Genomic DNA, 15,000 nt, shown 5'->3' with positions numbered 1-15,000 from the left:
AATGGACAATATTTTTGCGTCCTTTTTTTAGATTTAGACTCTCTATTACAACAATGATGAGCCCATAAGGAATTGGGTTATCAGATCTGCAAAAATGTGCACGTCGCTTTTAGGATACAGAGATTGAAAAATTGTTGCTCTATATAATAAACGAAGCAATAAAGTTGGAAATAATAAATTGGGGAGGGTTTCTTGTTCATATCTTTTACTATATCGACCAATTATGATAAATGTTGAAATAATATTAAAAAACAACGAGGTTATTTACATTGAATTATTCAGAAACAGAGCCATGCTTACAGCATATATTTGTTATGATATCTCTTTCTAGCTATAGATAGAATGCGCTTGGCCAAGGAGTTCACAACATTGCCATCCGGAAGTATAACGGACCAACACACAAACTCTGTGTAACCATGAACTTTTATAGTCTGGTAAATACAGTTTAGTGAGAACAACTCACAAACGCGGATGGCAAAAACAATAACAAAGGCCTGAGTGACGTCATCTGCATACTATCTATCAATCTGTCTATCCACCTATCTATTTATCTATCTATCTATCTACCTATCTATCTATCTATCTATTTGATCTCTCTCTCTCTCTCTCTCTCTCTCTCTTTCTTTCTTTCTTTCTTTCTTTCTCTCTCTATCTCTCTCTTTCTCTCTTTCTCTTTCTCTCTCTCTCTCTCTCTCTCTTTCTCTCTTTCTCTTTCTCTCTCTATCTCTCTCTCTTTCTCTCTTTCTCTTTCTCTCTCTCTCTCTCTCTCTCTCTCTCTCTCTCTCTCTCTCTCTCTCTCTCTCTCTCTCTCTTTCTTTCTTTCTTTCTTTCGATCCTAGCTCCTCCCCCACATTAAAAAAAAAAACAAAAAAAATTAAAAAACGTTTTAATGATCATATAGAATCATAAGTACCTTTAAACTTCTAAAACGAACTCTAAACCCTGTACTATTTACCCTACAGCCTGTTCAATGTCACAGCCTTTTGTGATAATGTTTTCATTACATTATTCCAATTACTCACACTCAATCATTTCAAGACCGATGTACTTTCTTTAACAGGATGCAATTGCTGTAATAAAACGCTTTCATAAAAAAAATTAATACTTTTTATCTTTTTTATTAATCTTTTCTATCATCCCAGTTGAAATTGTGGGTCCAAGCAAGTAATTGAATATTATTGCTTGCACAATTGGATTCAACAGTCTGATGTCACGTCCGCCCAGCAACGAGCAGCTTCGATCTAAACAATGAAAATCAGTACTTTTTATTCTTCATGCTGGATAGAACTTTTTCACATGTCGTGTGATCAGAATGTATAAAAGTCAAAACATGATCAGATTTATAATGTTTTTTCTCCTCTGGATACACTTTTATGCTCGTCGGAGAAGTATTTCATAAGGGCGTTCGCCATTGTTCCGATAGTTGAGAACCAGTTACTAAGTTACTATGCGTCATTACGTTGTATTCAACAGTTCAACCAATGAAATAACTTGATTCCTTGGGCTCTACTAACGACAACTCACTAGACGCTACACAAACCTAAAAAAATGACGTCAAACTGCCAGTCCAAGAGGGTTCTTGTGTCAGGCTATAGATAGTTCTTAGTTGACACCACTCAGGTCCTTATTATTGTTTTTTTGCCATCCGCGTTTATGAGTAATGCTCACTAAATTGTATTAGCCTCATTATAAACGTTCATGGATACACACAGATTTGTATGTTGGTCCGTTATAAATCCGGATGGCAATGTTATGAGCTTCTTAGCCAAGCGCAAACTATCTATAGTATGGTAATACAGTTTAGTGAGAATTACTCATAAACGCGGATGGCAAACAAAAAAAAAACGATAACAAAGACCCCAGTTACGTCAACTTCATTCTATCTATAGATAGAATGCGCTTGGCCAAGGAGTTCACAACATTGCCATCCGGAAGTATAACGGACCAACACACAAACTGTGTAACCATGAACTTTTATAGTCTGGTTAAGGGGAGGGGCGACACCTGAAACTATTTTCAAGAATAATGATTATATCCAATATATTTTTATATTGGGACATTGCCTATGACCAATGGATTCTAACCATGTGATTTATTTTGGTGGGCGTGTCCGGTTGCCATGGTGACGGCCGCCATCTTGGATTTTACTCTTCTCTGGGTGCTATTTTAAAAAGTTACTTTCTCAATAACTTTCCATGGAATTTTCTTGAAATTTTGCATGGTTGTATATTTGTATATTATTTAAAAAAATACAGAGCATTTTTTAAATATTTTTATTAGATTTTTATTTATAAATTTTCAAAAAAAAAAACTTTTTCGGTATGATAAAAATCATGTTTTTTTACATAAAAATGTCAATTTTTCAAAAAATAATAAAGATATTTAAAATTCCTTCTGTATGATTTTAGATAATCACTATAGCTCTTGACATGCAAAGTTTTAAACAAATTGATTGATAAATGACAAAATAAGATAAAAAATAGTGTTAAAAAATGTCATTTTGAGAAAAACGAGATCAAAGATAACAATGAATGAAAATAATAAGACAAAACCGTACAACCAGTTCATAACATACCAGCACCGTATGAGGGTCCCCCGTGTTCTTTTTCTGCCTCCCTCTGGGCTTTTTCACGGGTCTGAGCTTTCATTTTGCGTCTTTTTTTTTCTCTTTATGTTGAGCAACCCTTATGCTCTGGTCAAGTCTTTTTGACTCTGCTTGCTGACTCAACATCTGGGAGTGTTCTCCCAGTCCACCGATGCCCAAAGACACTTTCAGGGATGTTATTTCTGTTGGACCAAAATTATACTCTGCACCAAACTCAGCTTTTTTTAGGGAATGGAAGTATGTTTTATGGCATCTTGACCAAACAGAATTATGAAACCTTTCGTTTGGATTTTGTGTTGTCTTCATCTCACAACACTTAAACAAAGCATATACAGGCTTCAAGTGCTCATGAAGCAAATCAAAATTCAAAGGTGTATTTACACGCTGCTTGTGTCAACAGGATACACATTGGCAGCAATATATATTATTATAAAAGCATCTGGAGTCCGGTTCAGGAGGACAATACCTATGTTGAGGGAAGTCATTGGTGGAATAACCGTGGTAAAGACCAGCAAGAATAGCCCATCTCATTTCTTTCCGCTGTGGCATTGCTTGGAATCGCTTTATCATAATACTACTATCACACACCACATTCCAATCAAAGATTTGTGGCCACGGGTCAACCACGAGCCATCATAACTTTCTTGCTTTCTTGGCTTTTGTAGCAAATAACTGTTGCCAACGTTTGGATTATTTTGTCACTTTAGGTATAGTTATAATAATCCAGTAAAAATTGGAAATATTTAGAGATAATTAACGTGAATACGTGTCAAAATTTGATAAAACAACTAATCAATCGAAATGTAAACAAATCGTAGTAAAATATAATAGTAAGAGAGGCGAACTTTCACCCTGACTCAACATCCAATCCCTGGCGCGGAGTCAGAGGTCGAGAACAAGGTCAGCCAATCAGATCGCACCATTCGTGATCACCTTGTATTTACCTGACAACTTGACCTCTTATCAGCTGTTTGACACACAATCTTTGTTTGCCACTAACAGTTTCTAAACCTCTCCCCTGCCCATATTGTGATATTTATGAGACTGAAACCGTGTCAACTTGACGGGCAAAGAGTAGACTAAACTATCGATATCAAAATTTACAACATCGATATGGATTATAATGCTTTTCAGTCCTATTATTTTCAGTTGAATTTTCATAAAAAATTGAAAAGTTTGGTATTTTCATGTCGACTTCCAAGGTTATGAAAGACGATTTACAAACTTTATATTATCCAAATCACCATCTCAGTGCTGAAAATATGTGAAAAAATGATTGTTCTTTCATAATAAACAAAAAACTGAAATTTTATATTTTGACCCAAAAATCGATATTTCAGGTGTCGCCCCTCCCCTTAATACAGTTTAGTGAGAACAACTCACAAACGCGGATGGCAAAAACAATAACAAAGGCCTGAGTCTGCATACTATCTCTAAGTTAACGAAGGCTAGGGTCACGGGAGCTCCAAAGAACGACAACTGTTAATTCTGTGTTGAGCACCACAAAAAGTGAGTACTGTCCCCTGACACTAACCTGTTTGTCTAATCAATAACACGAGAATACAACACGGTTGCAATCGACTTGCCACAGTAAATTAACTAATTAATAAAACAAATTATGTATAACAATTAATTTGGTACAACCCCCCCCCCCCCCAAAAAAAAAAAAAACCCAAAACAAACCAAAGCAAAAATGAAATCAAATTAACAAAAAACAAAATGAATAAATAATGATTTAAAGAATAGATATATACACCCCCCCCCCCCCGCCCCACACACACATACACACACACACACACACACCCACACACAAACACACTCACAAATAGAAAGTAAAACAAGCAAACAAAAATCAAGGACAAAATAAAGAGCACAAACCTTAAACAACCAATCAGACAGGCTAAATAATAAACCCCACCCCCACAAAAAAGGAAAATTTAAAAAAAGAATACCTTCGAAAAAAATCAACACACACACACACACACACACACACACACACAGACACATACCCACAAAACAAAACAAAAAAGGACAAACAAAAAATGAGCTTTTATATAGCGCAATATCCGCTAAACGTGCTCAAAGCGCTTGACAAGGGGTCCCTGGTCAACAGCAACACGTAACATTTAGAACGGGACATGACGCCTGTTAGGCGATATTACATATTTTTTTTGGACAAAGACAACGCTGTTAACGTCCAGGTACTCATTTTACACATGAGTACGGTGAGAGAATGAGAGTAAAGAGCGTTCTCCAAGGACTCAACTATGCGCCGAGCACGAGGCTCGAACCCACGACCTTCCCACCGAAAGCGCGTGTCATACCACTAGACCACATAGCCGCCATGTGACGTCATCTTCGAACTATCTATAAACGATTAAGGTTACGCATAGTTTTGTGTTTTGGTCCGTTATAGTTCCGGGTGTCAATGTTGTGAGCTTCTTAGCCAAACGCACACTATATATAGCATGGCACAAGGACTTGTCTTTTGACGTCATTTTCATTTGTAGATTAGTGCACGGACTTGTGAGTTGTCGTTAGTAGTGCTCAAGGAAACAAAGCATCCCATTGGTTGAACCATTAAATACAGCTCACAATTTGTTTTCTTTTGTGGTGATAGACTTGTCTTTGGACGTCATTTTTTGGGCAGTGTGAGTGTGGCAAATAACGATGGCTACGTTGTGAGGCTATGAGCTTACGACGCCAGCAGCCGTAGCCATCGTATAGATAGTTCGAAGATGACGTCACTCAGGCCTTTGTTATTGTTTTTGCCATCCGCGTTTGTGAGTTGTTCTCACTAAATAGTCTTAACCTGACTATAAACGTTCATGGTTACACAGAGTTTGTGTGTTGGTCCGTTATACTTCCGGATGGCAATGTTGTGAACTCATTGGCCAAGCGCATCTATAGTTATAGTCTGACACAGAAACCCAAAAAGACTGGCATTTTGACGTCATTATTTGGTTTTTGCACCGCCTAGTGAGTTGTCGTTAGTAGAACTCATGGAAACAAGTGGTCCCATTGGTTGAACTATTGAATACAACTCACGATTTGTTTTCTTTTGTAGCCAAAGACTGGGATTTTGACGTCATTTTTTGGTCAGTGTCAGGCTATGACTCACAAAAACACGCCATTCATACAAACAACAAGCCACAACACTAAGATACAGGTCCCGTGTGGATGGGTCTTTGGAATTATTCTTTGTCCACAAATCAAGGGACTGAATATCACTCAAGAGATAGTTCGAAGTTGACGTCACTCAGGTCTTTGTCATTGTTTTTTGCCATCCGCGTTCATGAGTAATACTCACTAAACTGTATTAACCAGACTATAAACGTTCAAGGTTACACATAGTTTTGTATGTTGGTCCGGTATACTTCCGGATGGCAATATTGTGAGCTTCTAAGCCAAGCGCATACTATCTATACTACAGAACTTGGAAAAAAAAAAACAACACGTATTGTGAGTGACGCTCAGGATCTGTGATGTGTTTACTCCTGTTGATCGGCAAACACTTGGGGTAGTTATGGGAATTCGGTGTATGCACTGTGTGTGTTGATTGAAGAACTGAAGGCTCATACTATAGATAGTATGCAGATGACGTCACTCAGGTCTTTGTTATTGTTTTTGCCATCCGCGTTTGTGAGTTGTTCTCACTAAACTGTATTAACCAGACTATAAACGTTCATGGTTACACAGAGTTTGTGTGTAGGTCCGTTATACTTCCGGATGGCAATGTTGTGAACTCCTTGGCCAAGCGCATATTATCTATAAGATAATATAGATAGAATGCGCTTGGCCAAGGAGTTCACAACATTGCCATCCGGAAGTATAACGGACCAACACACAAACTCTGTGTAACCATGAACTTTTATAGTCTGGTTAATACAGTTTAGTGAGAACAACTCACAAACGCGGATGGCAAAAACAATAACAAAGGCCTGAGTGACGTCATCTGCATACTATCTATAGTTAAAAAGGCATCCTTTCAAAGGCTTGACATGCATAGCAACAAGAGGTCACAGATGTACCATCAGTTACTGGCAGCTATGTGGTCTAGTGGTATGACACTCCCTTTCGGATCGGAAGGTCCTGGTTTTGAGCCTCCCTCAGCGCATAGTTGAGTCATTGGAAAAGGCTCTTTACTCACATTCTCTCACCGCACTCAGGTGTAAAATGAGTGCCTGACCGTTGAGAGCGTTGTCTCTGTCCGAAAAAAAATGTAATATGGTCTAACAGGCGCCATGTCACGTGAGTAAAGAACCTTTTCCGAGGACTCAACTATGCGCCGAGCGCGAGGCTCGAACCCAGGACCTTCCGATCCGAAAGCGAGTGTCATACCACAAGACCACATAGCCGCACAATATCAACATATATTTTTTTATGATTTGAAATAGATTCAATATTGGCATTAAAATACTTATAAATGAAATTTGTCTTTCTTTTACAATGGGATTTATAGTCGAGGATTTACATTATCGATTATCTGACAGATTCACAGATATTGGAATGTCACTCTCCAGTTGAGAATTGAATACAACTATTATGTCTACTTCCTCGTGTTTGAAAGGAGAAATAAGAATGTCTTTGAGTTCTATACACACTCTAAAATGAATTGAAAGAAAACATTCACTCTGAATTCCTCGGTGTGATTTCATAGACTTAGAATAAAAGACATGCATACGATTTATCTACGGTTTAGATTGGTTGGACTGAGAAATAGAAATTGGCAGTGGGAGTTCTCTCTCTCTCTCTCTCTCTCTCTCTCTCTCTCTCTCTCTCTCTCTCTCTCTCTCTCTCTCTCTCTCTCTCTCTCTCTCTCCCTCTCTCTCTCTCTATCTCTCTCTCTCTCTCTCTATCTATCTATCTATCTATCTATCTATCAATCTCTATCCCTATCTCTCTCTCTTTCACTCTCTCTCTCTCTCACACACACACACACACACACACACACTCACCACACGTACACACATGCACTATTTCCCTTTTTTATCCCTCTCTTTTTCTCTCAAATATACACACTCACCCCCCCCCCCCCCCCCGCACACACACACATACACACAAACAGTCTCTCTATTCTATAACCACCTATCTATCTATCTATCTATCTATCTATCTATCTATCTATCTATCTATCCATCTATCTATCTATCTATCTATCTATCTATCTATCTATCTATTTATCTATCTATCTTTTTATGTCTCCCTTTATCTATCAATTTTTCTATCCATCCCTCAATCTCTTTTCCTCTCTCTTTATATAACTATGAATCTATTTGTCTGTCTATCTATCAATCTTTCCACTATCCATCCATCTTTACACACACACACACACACACACACACACACACACACACATATATATATATATATATATATATATATATATATATATTAACCAGGCTATAAATGTTCAAGGCCACATATAGTTTTGTGTATTGGTCCGTTATATTTCCGGATGGCAATGTTGTGAGTTTCTTTCTTCTTAGCCAAGCGCACAGCACATCATCTCTACCAAAACCCAGCTTACTAGCCATCATCATCATAATATGTAAACAGCCAAAATAAACAGAGCACAAATTTATAATAGAAGTCAACACACCCGGGCGTTTCCCATTGATTGGCATTAACCCTTTCCTTACCAGCCATTTTTAGAATTTCCCCCAAAACTTCACACCCACCCAACAAAAAAACCCAGATATTTCTTACTCAAACAGAAAAGCAACAAGCACATTCTATACATAATAATATTGTTCGACAATATTATGAGCTCTATTACAGAATGTCAAGTTTTTATAGCTATAGCAAAAAGAAATGAAATCTGGATGAGAAAAGTGAAGGTTGTATCGTAACAAATGTGACGATTTTCCAATAGGTGGTAAGGAGAGGGTTAAATAATTGGTACAATAAAAATACACACTATTTGCCTTAGTTGGAGCAAACACACAACATTCTACGAGTCGCATTGATTCGATATTCCGACGACGCTACCATTAGAACACCGATAAATCAATTGGTAGATCAACCTAATCGAACAGGCTTTGCTGGGAACTCATCGAAGCAGGATATTATAATTTATTCGAACCCATTAAATTGAAGGCCTTGAATAAAAATAGTTATTTCGATTATCGATGAACATGATCTGTGGTGTTTCATCCATCCTGTTTTGTTGATAAAGGGGAAACCCGAAACGTTCATTTGGTCTGTTTTTTTGTAATTAAATTGAAGCTTACATTCAACTTCACGTTATTATTTATTTGTTATTTGCGACGTATGTTTATATGCAGGTCTGATAACCCAAATATTGTTATGAGCTCATTGCGGTCATGGAAATAATCTCAAACCAACGGGGGTAAGGGGGGGGGGGGTAAGGGGGGGGGGGGGGCAGCGGTACGGTCTTTGCTTCGTACCCGAAAGGTACCGAGTACGATCACCCACCGCTGCGCTACTGTGTGGCTTTGAGCAAGTCACCTCTCGCCCTAGCTCAATTTGCGGCGCTGCACTGCGACTGACGCCTGGGTTATTCCAATCCTCCCTTGTGTATCCATGAACGTTTATAGTAGGGTTAATACAGTTCAATGAGCATTAATCATAAATCCGGATGGCAAAAAATAATAACAAAGACCTGAGTGATGTCATCTTCGAACTATCTATAGATAGTATGCGCTTGGCTTAGAAGCTCAAAACGACAATGCCATCCGGAAGTATAACGGACCAACACAAAAAACGATGTGCCACCTTAAACGTAATAGTCTGGTTAATACAGTTTAGTGAGTATTACTCATAAACGTGGATGGCAAAAAAAAAACATTAACAATGGCCCGAGTGACATCCACTTCGTCTATCTATATAAACGTTAAAGATTACATATAGATAGAATGCGCTTGGCCAAGGAGTTCACAACATTGCCACCCGGAAGTATAACGAACCAACACACAAACTCTGTGTAACCATGAACTTTTATAGTCTGATTAATACAGTTTAGTGAGAACAACTCACAAACGCAGATGGCAAAAACAATAACAAAGGCCTGAGTGACGTCATCTGCATACTATCTATAGTTTTGTGTTTAGGGTTGGTATGTTAATTCCGGGTGGCGGGTGTTGTGATTATTTTAGCTAAACGCACAACAAACAAGGTGACCAATGGCTTGGTTGAATGAGGGACTGGATATAAATTGCTCCCATTAAAGATTAAAAGCACAAGATGTACAATGAAAGCAAACAATCAAAGAAATGAATTAACTTTCACCAATAAAACACACACACACACACACACACACACACAAACACACACACCGACCGTAGCCATCGTTATGTTATAGATAGTATGCAGATGACGTCACCCAGGCCTTTGTTATTGTTTTTGCCATCCGCGTTTGTGAGTTGTTCTCACTAAACTGTATTACCCAGACTATAAAAGTTCATGGTTACACAGAGTTTGTGTGTTGGTCCGTTATACTTCCGGATGGCAATGTTGTGAACTCCTTGGCCAAGCGCATTCTATCTATAGCCTGATACTGAAATCCAAAAGGACTGACAGTTTGACGTCATTATTTGGTTTTTGCACCGCCTAGTGAGTTTGTCGTTAGTAGAGCTCATGGAAACATGTTATTTCATTGGTTGAACTATTGAATATAACTCACGATTTGTTTTCTTTTGTGACAAAAGACTGGCAGTTTGACGTCATTATTTGGTTATTGCACCGCCTAGTGAGTTGTGGTTAGTAGAACTCATGGAAACAAGTGATTTCATTGGTTGAACTATTGAATTCAACTCACGATTTGTTTTCTTTTGTGGCAAAAGACTGGCATTTTGACGTCATTTTTTGGTCAGTATCAGCGTGGCCTTCGTAAAGTTATGGCCTGATACTGACCAAAAAATGACGTCAAAATGCCAGTCTTTTGCCACAAAAGAAAACAAATCGTGAGTTGTATTCAATAGTTCAACCAATGAAATGACTTGTTTCCATGAGCTCTACTAACGTCAACTCACTAGGCGGTGCAAAAATCATATAATGACATCAAACTGCCAGTCCTTCTGGATTTCAGTGTCAGGCTATAACATAACGATGGCTACGGTATCAGGCCATAACTTTACGAAGGCCACGCACCGACATGTTTTCCATTATATGTGTGACAAGTGGGGGGAAAAGCAAAAACAAAGAGACTGAAAAGTGACTATAATTTTAAAGTTGGTGTCATTGAGCGCAGCCATCGTTAACTTATAGATAGAATGCGCTTGGCCAAGGAGTTCACAACATTGCCATCCGGAAGTATAACGGACCAACACACAAACTGTGTAACCATGAACTTTTATAGTCTGGTTAATACAGTTTAGTGAGAACAACTCAAAAACGCGGATGGCAAAAACAATAACAAAGGCCTGAGTGACGTCATCTGCATACTATCTATAGCCTGACACTGACCAAAAAAATGACGTCAAAATACCATTAGTTGGCCACAAAAGAAAACAAATCGTGAGTTGTATTCAATAGTTCAACCAATGGGACCACTTGTTTCCATGAGCACTACTAACGACAACTCACTAGGCGGTGCAAAAACCAAATAATGACGTCAAAATGCCAGTCTTTTTGGGTTTCAGTATCAGGTCGTAGCCATCGTTATGTTATAGCCTGAGACTGAAATCCAAAAGGACTGGCAGTTTGATGTCATTGTTTAGTTTTTGCACCACCTAGTGAGTTGTCGTTAGAAGAGCTCATGGAAACAAGTTATTTCATTGGCTTAACTAGTGAATACAACTCACGATTTGTTTTCTCTTTTGGCAAAAGACTGGCATTTTGACGTCATTTTTGTGGTCAGTATCAGGCCATAACTTTAGGAAGGCCACGCACCAACACGTTTTCCATTAACTGTGTGACAAGTGGGGGAAAAAGCAAAAACAAAGAGGATGAAAAGTGACTATAATTTTATAGATAGTATGCAGATGACGTCACTCAGGCCTTTGTTATTGTTTTTGCCATCCGCGTTTGTGAGTTGTTCTCACTAAACTGTATTAACCAGACTATAAAAGTTCATGGTTACACAGAGTTTGTGTGTTGGTCCGTTATACTTCCGGATAGCAATGTTGTGAACTCCTTGGCCAAGCGCATTCTATCTATAGTTGGGTGTCATTGAGACGACAGAGAGAAAGGTGGTAAAATTCATTGTTTTGGGGCCGGGCATACCAAGTAAGGCCGGTATTAAATTAATAGCCGTGTTTTGGTATACTGTTAGTGTAAGTGACGGTCGTAAAAAATAATGGAGGTAATGGAGGTATTCTGAACGCTGACTCTAGTTTGCACCAAAAAAAACCCCCAACAAACATCAGGATATTAAGTTGGGGTTATTTTCTCCTTGTATTGGACAGCAGATGGGAAGAGAAAGCAGGGAAGACCCAAAGAAACCTGCCGAAGGACCACGGAGAAAGAATTAAACGAAGTAGGCCTGTCCTGGAATACAGCCACCGCAAAAGCAGCAAATCGCAAAAAAATGGAGATGTCTGTGGATGCCCTATGTGCCTCAAGGCCCGAAGAGGATTAAGTAAGTAAGTATTTTCTCCGACAGAGGTACATATGGTATCAACGTGCTGTAAATGTATGAATAGGAATCAACATAAACATTCTGATTAGTGATATTGAAACAAAAGAAGGATAAAGCAATGCGGTTATCCCTCATAATATAGATTGCATGTGCTTGGCTAAGAAGCTCACAACATTGCCATCCGGAAGTATAACGGACCAACACAAAAAACTATGTGTAACCTTGAACTTTTATAGTCTGGATAATAAAGTTAAGTGAGATTTACTTGTAAACGCGGATGGCAAAAGCAACAACAAAGACCTGATTGACGTCAACTTCAAACTATCTAGAGATAAAATGTGATTGTTTTTGTTGGGTATTTTGCCACCCACGTTTTTGAATAATACGCTTCAACAGTCGTAACGTCACTTCCGTCGTAATGACGCATGGTAACTTAGTAACTGGCTCTAAACTATCGGAACAATGGCGGACGCCCGTATGAAATATTTCTCCGACGAGCATAAACGCGTATCCAGAGGGGGGAAAAAACATAAATCTGATCATGTTTTGACTTTTACACATTCTGATCACAAGACATATGAAAAGTTCTAGCCAGCATGAAGAAGGAAAAGTACCGATTTTCTTTGTTTAGAACCACGATGGCTGCCGTTGCTGGGAGACGTGGCATCAGACTATTGAATCCAATTCTCACTAAACAAGCGCAAACTTTCTATTCAAATGACAGCAAGTAACTTAACTGTCCTGAACGATAGAGAGAAACTGGGATAAACTCTGCCCTGATTACCCTGTGGATCTAAGAGAGAACAACAACTGGTTGCTATGATCCTATTATAGATAGTTCGAAGTTGATGTCACTCAGGTCTTTGTTGTTGTTTTTTGCCATCTGCATTTATGAGTAGTTCTCACTAAACTGTATTCACCATACTATAAACGGTCATGGTTACACACAGTTTTGTGTGTTGGCCAGTTATATTTCCGGATGGCAATATTGTGAACTTCTTAGCCAAGCGCATACTATCTATAGAATGAAAGAATGTTTTGCTCAAAATGGTTTATTTAACTCAATAAACTTGAACATTTAAGCTTGATATACACTTAAATGTGTTCAAAGCGATTTACAAGGGGTTCCAAGCCAAAATCGACATTTAACGTGTGAGAGGAGACAAGACGCTCGTGAGGCACTATTGCAACTTTTCTTTCTGACAGAGACAACACTGTTACCAACTCAGTACTCATTTTACACCTGAGTATGTTGAATGAATATGAGTAAGGAGGCTCCTCCAAGAACTTAGCATAGCGTCTCCTTGTGTGGGATTATTATTATTATTATTATTATTATTATTATTATTATTATTATTATTATTATTATTATTATTATTATTATTATTATTATATATCATCGTCATCATCATCATCATCATCATCATCATCATCATCATCATCATCATCATCATCATCATCATCATCATCATCGTCATCATCATCATCATCATCATCATCATATCATCATCATCATCATCATCATCATCATCATCATCATCATCATCGTCATCATCATCAGCAGCAGCATCATCATCATCATCATCATTAATATTCACGCTGAACGGCATTAGACACAACTACAGTGAAGATATACGATTTAATTTTGTGCGTGGGTGCATTATATTTCCGGATGGCAATGTTGTGGGTTTCTTGGGCGAGCGCACAACTGTCCATTGTGATTAGTGCTCACAAAATGGAGGGTCACTCGATCCGGCTAGTTAGCATGAATGGAATATAGCCATGGTATGAATGGCAGATTATTAACACCTGTGCTGAAATTAAAAAAAAAAGATATTTTGGTTTTTAATTATGTTTTTATCAGTTTTTACCCCTGATATATTCGGTTTGTTTTTAGTTTGGTTTGTCTCTGTTTTTATATATATACATATTTTTAATTAATTCATTTATTCTTTATCTTTGTTCATGGAGTTCATCCTTTTGCTTTTTTTTTTGTTTTGTTTTTATTTTGTTGTTGGGGGAGGGGTGTGGGTTTTTTTTTTTTTTTTTTTTTGGGGGGGGGGGGGGGGGTTATTTTACAACTGTCTCCAAAAGCAATCAGTCCGACAATTTGTGAGTATTTGTCACAATGTTTCAGTCGCCTGATTCAAGATTGTGAGTGAGGCTCCGGGATATGTGGGGGGGGGGGGGGGATGATTCTTACCAGCCACCACCGAAGTCTGAAACTTTTCGTTTTAATTGAGAAATAAAACGTTTTGTCCGACAAAAATTTTGGGCGTGGACAGACAGTAGCTAGTTGCAGCCTTGAGAGAATTAAAGAGATGTGTGAGTGTGTGTGTGTGGGGGGGGGGGGGGGGGGGGGGGGGGGCGAGGAGGAGAACGGTGCAGTTGAAGTCGGCAGTCAAATACAAGTTGTCGTCGAGTTGTGTTGACGGGCACGGCAAGTCGTTCTGCTGCATCGGGGACCTTAGAGACACTGGAATCTGGGAGAGGTAACATTAGGTCGAGAGAGAGAGAGAGAGAGAGAGAGAGAGAGAGAGAGAGAGAGAGAGAGAGAGAGAGAGAGAGAGAGAGAGAGAGAGAGAGATTGTTTGTTTTTGTTTTTAAGGGTTTTACGGCGCTTGCAACAAATTTAGGTCATATCAGCGCCAGTAAAAAGGAAGAAAATGGGATAGTGAAAAGTTCTCGAATTACAATTGAAGCACAAAAGAAAAGGTGAGACAAAGGGGAACTGTGAACATATATAGGGATCAGATGTAGATTCCAAGAGCACACCGTCAAAGTGCTTAGTTTGAGATCACCTTAACGTCTCAGAGACGAAAGCTTTCAAAAATTGAGATTTTATAAAAATATA

Source organism: Berghia stephanieae, chromosome 5 (assembly GCF_034508935.2).
Source record: "Berghia stephanieae isolate SIO BIC M18660-M18661 chromosome 5, UCSD_Bste_1.3, whole genome shotgun sequence".
Classification (NCBI taxonomy): domain Eukaryota; kingdom Metazoa; phylum Mollusca; class Gastropoda; order Nudibranchia; family Aeolidiidae; genus Berghia; species Berghia stephanieae.
The sequence above is the reverse complement of the archived record's forward strand: the minus strand, read 5'-3'. Positions refer to the sequence as shown.